Here is an 8,350-nt window from a genome sequence, read left to right on the forward strand (position 1 = left end):
TCAAGAGGAGCATCAGATGTGAGTGACAGTTTTTATACAGTTGTACTCTTATCACGTACCTGGATCCCACCCTGAGTCCACTGGCCCGTTCCCCCAAAGCACTGTGGTCGGTGGGGTTCGAATTCAACTCTGGGCGGGTCACCAGTGTCAGCCCACCAAGAGTTTTCCTGACTGCCCTCCTCAAATGAGGAACATATAATAATTAGCATTTTGTAAAGCTTAAAGTTATTCTGTATAAAAGATCACCCCATCCTTTAGCAATTTTTTTCTTTTGTGCTAAAATGTTCTTTCCTTTTGAAAACGATGGTGATGTTATTGGTAGTTTAAAAAAAAAGTTTTCCTTAGAAAAATAAAATATCAGCAATCTTACATCAGTCTTCCAATTAAGAACCAATTTAAAACAAGGCCAAAAACTGGTTAATGAGATCCCCAAGTCCGGGAACCACTGGGTTGTGGGCCAGCTGGCAACATCTGCACCGAGCATCATAGCTGTGGGGAGACGGAGCCGCCCTGCCAAGCAACTGAATTGCAAGCAAACTTCTGGAGCAGCAGGAGGACTCCCTGTCTTTACACAACTGGAAGGACTCAAGTTAGCAGGACTCAGCCCCCAGATCCCTTACCTCACCTTTAGATAAGATCAGATCTTTTCCACTCTCCAATGACTCATCAGGATTTTTTGTCCACCTTCCAACATGTGCTGAAACAGGATGCTGGAACTCTGGATTTCTTGTCTGTTTAATCTATTTCTTTTCTGCACCTGGCACTGGAAATAGCCAAGCCAATCATTTCACACACAGCTGGCCACTCGGGGGAAAGTAGCCAGTCTGCATGGTAGGTGTCCTGGAGACGGCTTGTCCTGGGGTCCTCCCGGTCACTGCTCTGCCTGGCGATCCAGGGGGATGTTCTGGCACCTCCGGTGAATCACAGAGATGCTGCCTTCAGCATTCTTGGAGGTACTGAGCTTGTTCAAACAGGCTGCGTCCTTGCCTGTCAGAGAGATTCCCAGGGCATCACTTTCCCTGGTCCTGCGGCGTATGTGGCCTCGGCCTTGGCCTCTTGTGTGGGTTCTGCTAAAGGCAGTGAGTGAGCCAGCGAGGCTGGAAGGTCCACGAGAGAGTTGGTGGACTGGTGAGAGGCCCAGTGGGGATGCCCCAGAATCTCCATAGCCAGGTGAAGGCCCACCAGGGGCCGCTGCCCTCAGCTTGTGTGTTGACCATGGCCTGGGCAGAAGCTCTGAATACGAAGGTCCTGGCCAGGCTCTTCCCTGCCCCGGACTGATGGGGCGGAACCGTCACCAGATCCGAAGTAGCCCAGGCTCCCTGCCTCTGGCCCATGGCATCTGGACCCCAGGGACCCTGAGAGCAGGACTTGGCTGGTCAGGACTTAGCAGTTTGCCTTCAGTTGGTTCCTTTGAGCCTTTTCCTCTCCATTTCCACTTGCTTTGTTTTTGGTTTTGAAGTGCACTTGGGTTTGCTTCGTACCTGCTGCCACTGTGTTTACTCTTAGCTCTTATTTGTTCATTTGTTTCCACGTGTGCGTTTGCTTTGTCCCTTTAACTTATCTCTCTGGCTTCTGCATTATTTCTTTTTTGTACCATGAAGTTTAAAAAAGAACAAGGTGTGATTTGCCTCATGTTGATACTCTTTTAAAAAGTATTTTTACCTTCACGTTTTATTCTAACTTCTTGGTCTTCTTTAAACTCTACTTACTTGTTTTTAACTTTTGTTTTATACTTTAGGTACAAAGAAAAACTTCATTCAATTTTCTGGTTTTTAAAGAAATTAAAAAAAATTTTTAACGGGGGGAGGTAATTCAGTTTGTTTGTTTATTTATTCATTTATTTATTTTAGTGGAGGCACTGGGGATTGAACCCAGGACCTCATGCATGCTAAGCATGCACTTTACCACTGAGCTATACCCTCCACCTGCCTCAACTTTTTGTTTTTATTCTGTAAATATTTTCTTTTGTGTGTTTTATTTTCTGATTTTAATCTGTTAATGTTAAACTCACCTGAACAATTTACTACTCATTTCATTTTACTTCAGTTATTCCTTTCTCTTATATCTTAGTTTGCTTAATTTGTTTCCGTGCCTGGCAAAAGGCCTAACTGTAGGTGTGAGAGCAGAAGGGAAGATGTTTATAATCGCTGAAACTAACAAGGGATTATGTATCAAGAACAGACCAGGAGCTCCTATGAACCAATAATAAGGATGGCCCGACAGAAAAAAAATGGGTACAGGGAGCGAGCAGTTTATAGAACCGACCCCAGAGTCTACCAAGCCTGTGGAAGCAGTTCAAATCAACGATCAAGCAGTAATTCAACATCACTTTGCACCCATCAGATTAGCACAAATTGCAAAGATGGGTAATGCCAAGTGTTGGCAGAGACATGGGGACCTCGGTGCACTGATGCAGAGAGCCACCTGGCACAACTCATCAAATGAAGTATGTGTATGCCCCCCAGTCTGGAAATTCCATGTCTGTGTAAATGTTCCCAACAAAAGTCTCACCTGGGTTTGTAAGGAGACGTGTATAAGGATGCTCACCCAGTGTGATTGTGGTTGGGAGGGCAGTAGTGGTGGAGTCAGGGGTGGAGGAATATCCATCCCCAGGGGAATGTGCAGGGAAGATTCAGGAGATGACACCACTCAGCCATGGAGTACTACAGAGCAGTTTCAAGCCACAGACAAAGTATAACACAGACCTTCAATATAGCTGAGCAAGAAGAGAATCAGTGAGATGTGACAATTCCATCCACAGACACTAAAAATACATTCACACAAAAAGCAATAGAGAGAATCTCATCAAGATGGCGGAGTAATAGGACCACGAGCTCGCCTCCTCCCATGAACACAACAAAACCACAACTGACTGCTGAACAACCACCGATAAGAAAGAATGGAACCTACCAAAAAACCTTCAACTGGAGACATAAAGAGGGAACCACGGCGGGATGGTAGGAGGGGCTCACGCCTGATATAATTGGGTCCCATACCCCCTGGGTGGGCGAACCACAAGCTGGAGAATAATTATACTGCAGGAGTGAGAGGTCTGAGCCCACGTCGGGCTCCCCAGCCTGAGGTCTGGTCTGGCGTCAGGAGGAGCCCCCAGAACACCTGGCTTTGAAAGCCAGTGGGGCTAATTGCAGGAGCTCCACAGGACCGGGGGAAACAGACTTCACTCTTAAACAGTGCGCACAGGATCTCACGTGCGCTGGGACCAAGGGCGGAAGTAGTGATTTCATAGGAGCCTGGGCCAAACCTGCTTGCTGTCCTGGAAGGTCTCCTGGGGAGGAGGTAAAGCAGCAGCGGTTCACTCTGGGGAAATAAAAGCTGGCAGCGGACATTCAAGGGGTATTCATCTGCATGAATTTTCCTTGCTTGGGTCATTAGTACCAAGACCTGGCCCCATCCAACAGCCTATAGGCTTAAAGGCTGGGATGCCTCAGGCCAAACGACTAACTGGGTGGGAACACAGCCCCACCCATTAGCAGACAGGCTGCCTAAAGACTTCCTGAGCCCACAGCCCTGCCCACCAGAGGGCCAGGATCCAGATTCACCCACCAGGGGGCAGGCACTGGCCCCTCCCAGCAGGAAACCTGCACAAGCCTCTAGTCCAGCCTCACCCACTAGGGAGCAGACACCAGAAGTAAGAAAACAATCCCATGGACCGTGGAAGGAGCCTGCAAATGCAGGCCAGAATCTCCTCTGGAACCAGCTGGCCCTTGGCCTTTGGGTGATGAGAGGGGAGTACACTGCTGGGATGCACAGAATGTCACCTACAGAGGGTCACTTCTCCAAGGTCAAGAAACATAACTAACCTACCACATACATAAAAATACAAATAGAAATTTAGACAAAATGAGATGGCAGAGGATTATGTTCCAGGCAAAGGTGAAACATAAAATACCACAAGAACGAATTGACAAGGAGATAAGCAATCTACCCAAGAAATAATTCAGAGTCATGACTGTGAAGATGATCAGAGAACTCAGGAGAATGGATGCACAGGGCAAGAAATTAGAAGCTTTTAGCAAAGAGACAGAAAACATAAAGAATAACCAGAGGTGAAGAATGCAATAACTGAAATAACACTAGAAGTAACTAAGAGCAGACTAAGTGAGGCAGAGGACCGGGTCAGTGAGCTAGAAGACAGTAGTGGAAATCACTATGCCAGAACATAAAAAGGAACAAAGAATGAAAAGAAATGAGGATAGTTTAAGAGACCTCTGGGACAACAGGAAGCACACCGAACTTCACATTATAGGGGTCCCAGAAGGAGAAGAGAGAGAGAAAGGACCTGAGAAGACATTTGAAGAGATAATAGCCGAAAACTTCCCTAACTTGGGAAAGGAAACAGTTACCCAAGTCCAGGAAGCACAGAGAATCCCACACAGGATTAACCGAAAGAGGAGCACGGGGAGGCACCTAGTCATCAAATTGATAAAATTAAAGACACACAGAAAATGTTAAAAGCAATAAGAGAAAAGCAACAAATAGCAAACAAAGGAACTCCCATAAGGTTATCAGCTGATTTTTCAGCAGAAACTCTGCAGGCCGGAAGGGAGTGGCACGATACATTTAAAGTGGTGCAAGGGAGTCAATAAGTAAGTCAAAGTAAATAAATAAACCAAATTACCTCCCCCTCTCCAAAAAAAAAAAAAACAAAACAAAACAAAAGTCAAAAACAGGGGGTGAGTATAGCCCAGTGGTAGAATGCCTGCTTAGCATACACAAGGTCCTGGGTTCAATCCCCAGTGCCTCCATTAAACAAACAAAACTTAACCCCCCACAGACAAACAAACAAAAATTTAAAAAAAATAAATAAAAGGATCAGACACCATGATCCAGTAGGATTTATTCCAGGGATGCAAGGATTTTTCAATACCTGCAGATCAATGTGCTACAGCACATTAACAAATTAAAGAATAAAAACCATGTGATCATCTCAATAGATGCAGAAAAAGCTTTTGACAAAATCCAACATCCGTTTACGATAAAAACTCTTCAGAAAGTGGGCATAGAGGGAACATACCTCAACATAATGAAGTCCATATATGACAAACCCACAGCTAACATCAAACTCAACAGTGAAAAACTGAAAGCATTTCCTCTAAGATTGGGAACAAGACAAAGATGCCCTCTCTTGTCATTTTCGTTCAACACGGTTTTGAAAAAGTCCTGGCCACAGCAATCGGAGAAGCAGCAGATATAAAAGGAATGAAAATTGGAAAAAAAGTAGTAGAACTGTCAGTGTTTGCAGATGACATGCTACAGTACACGGAAAATCCTAAAGACTGCAGGAAGACTACTAGAGCTCATCAATGAATTCAGTAAAGCTGCAGGATACAAAATTAATACACAGAAGTCTGTTGCATTTCTATACACTAACAATGAAATATCAGAAAGACAAATTGAGGAAGTAATCCCATTTGCCATCTCATCACAAAGAATAAAATACCTGGGAATAAACCTACCTAAGAAGGCAAAAGACCTATACTTTGAAAACCATAAGATGCTGATGAAAGAAAATGAAGATGACAAAAACAGATGGAAAGATATACTATGTCCTTGGATTGGAAGAATCAATATTGTTAAAATGTCCATACTACCTAAGGCAATCTACAGATTCATTGCAATCCCTATCAAATTACCAATGGCATTTTTCACAGAGCTGGAACAACAACAAAAAAGTTAAAATCTGTATAGAAACACAAAACACCCCAAATAGCCAAAACAATTTTCAGAAAGAAGAGCAGATCTGGAGGAATCAGGCTTCCAGACTTCAGACTATACTATGAAGCTATAATAATCAAAACAGTATGGACTCACACAAAAACAGACACATAGATCAATGGAAAAGGACAGAAAGTCCAGAAATGAACCCATACACTTATAGTCAATTAATCTACACTGTAAGAGGCAAGAATATAGAATGGAGAAAACACAGTCTCTTCAGCAAGTGGTGTTGGGAAAACTGGACAGCAGCATGCAAATCAATGAAGTTAGAACACTCCCTCACAGCACACAGAAAAATAAACTCAAGTGGCTTAAAGACTTAAACATAAGACAAGACACTATAAACTCTCCAGAAGGAAACAGGCAAAACATTCTCTGACATCAATCTTAGCAATGTTCTCCTAGGGCAGTCTACCCAAGCAATAGAAATAAAAGCAAAAATTAACAAATGGGACCTAATTAAACTTATAAGCTTTTGCACAGCAAAGGAAACCATAAACAAAAAGACAATCTACAGAATGGGAGAAAATATTTGCAAGTGATGCAACTGACAAGGGCTTAATTTCCAGAATATACAAACAACTCATACAACTTAATGAAAACCCCCCAAAAAACTCAACTCAAAAGTGGGCAGAAGACCTAAACAAGCATTTCTCCAATGAAGATATACAAATGGCCAACAGGTACATGAAAAAATGCTCAATAGCACTAATTATCAGAGAAATACAAATCAAAACTACACTGAGGTATCACCTCAAACCAGGCAGAATGGCCATCACCGAAAAGACCACAAACGATAAATGCTGGAGAGGGTATGGAGAACAGGGAACCCTCCTACACTTCTGGTGGGAATGTGCAGCCATTATGGAAAACAGTATGGAGATTGCTTGAAAAACTAAGAGTAGACTTACCATATCATTCAGCAATCTCACTTCTGAACATATATCTGGAGGGAACTCTAATTCAAAAAGATACATGTACCCCAATGTTTATAGGAGCACTATTTACAATAGCCAAGACATGGAAACAACCTAAATGTCCACTGACAGGTGACTAGATAAAGAAATTTTGGTGTGTGTGTGTATGTATGTATGTATATATATATATACACATACACACATTATTTATTATACATTATAATGTGTGTATATATATACACACATTCAATATAAATAAATGGAATACTACTCGGCCATAAAAAAGACTAAAATAATGCCATTTGCAGCAACATGGATGGACCTGGAGAAAGCCCTTCTAAGTGAACTAAGGCCGAAAGCCAAAGAAAAATACCATATGATATCACTTATATGTGGAATCTAAAAAGAAGACACAAATGAACTTATTTACAAAACAGAAAAAGACCTACCGACATAGAAAACAAACTTATGGTTACTGGGTAGGTGTGGGGCAGGGAAGGGAAGATGTGGAGGGATAAATTGGGAGTTTGGGATTTGCAAATACTAATTACTAGATATAAGAGATAAGCAATAAAGTCCTACTGTAGTGCACAGGGAACTATATTCAATACCTTCTAATAGCCTATAATGAAAGAGAATGTGAAAAGGAATATATATATATATATATATATACATATATATATACAAAACTGAATCACTATGCTGTATACCAGAAATGAATACAACATTGTAAATAGACTACACTTTAATAAAAAAAGGAAAAGAAATTTCAAGGTAACAAATATCTGGAGAGATCATTTTAAAGTAAACATTCCGAAAACATAATTATTTCTAAAGAGTTCACCCAAAAGCTCTTATCTCTTTTTGCATTGAATTCACTTATAACAATCTTATAATATCAAGTTAGTTAATTTTTTTTTTTCTGCTGACAAACTCTGAAACAGGAAGAACATGACATTACTGACCTTCATTAAACCCAGGTACAGTAAAAAGACATGTCTGCATTGATTATACCAAGTTTAGGGTAGCTTTAATATCAGGTATCAATCCAATATCGAACATTTCCTGGATCACATAAACCTGAAATTTGTTCTGTCTTTTGTACTTCGATGTATTTTCTTTGTAAGCACTTACTTTTAAGTCAATTAAATAGAGTTCATTTACAAGTTAATTTTTAGTAAAAACAGAACCAGAGATCTCAGTTTTTCTGCTTGAGTTTTTAAAAAAATTGTTTTTTGTTTTCTCCTCCTTGAGAGCTCAGTTAGATCATTTCCACCTCAAAGGCACACGAAAAGGAATGTTAATTTCCCCTCTGCTTTTACAAAACCGAACCATCTCATCTATTTTCAGGGATTTTTTTTTTCAGTTCCCAAATAAGCCACTCCAGTTTAAAGAAATAACAGCAATAGACAGAAATGCATATGTATCATTCACTCATGTTCATCTGCCTCACTTCCAGTAAAAACAAGAAGAGAGAACCGGGTTTGTACTCAGGTACCGAGACACACACACGCCTCTCCACTGCCTGCAAGATAAAAGCCAAACTGAAAAAGGCCCACTTTAATATAGCAGAGCCACTGGGGTCATTGTTCTCCAGACCTCAGGGAGCACTGAGCCCACACAGAGTTACAGTAAAAAAAAAATACCATTTTCTTTCATTTATGGAATTGTAGCTGAAGATTTCCCAGTTTTAC

The sequence above is a fragment of the Vicugna pacos genome, chromosome 19, assembly GCF_048564905.1.
Source record: "Vicugna pacos chromosome 19, VicPac4, whole genome shotgun sequence".
Lineage (NCBI taxonomy): Eukaryota > Metazoa > Chordata > Mammalia > Artiodactyla > Camelidae > Vicugna > Vicugna pacos.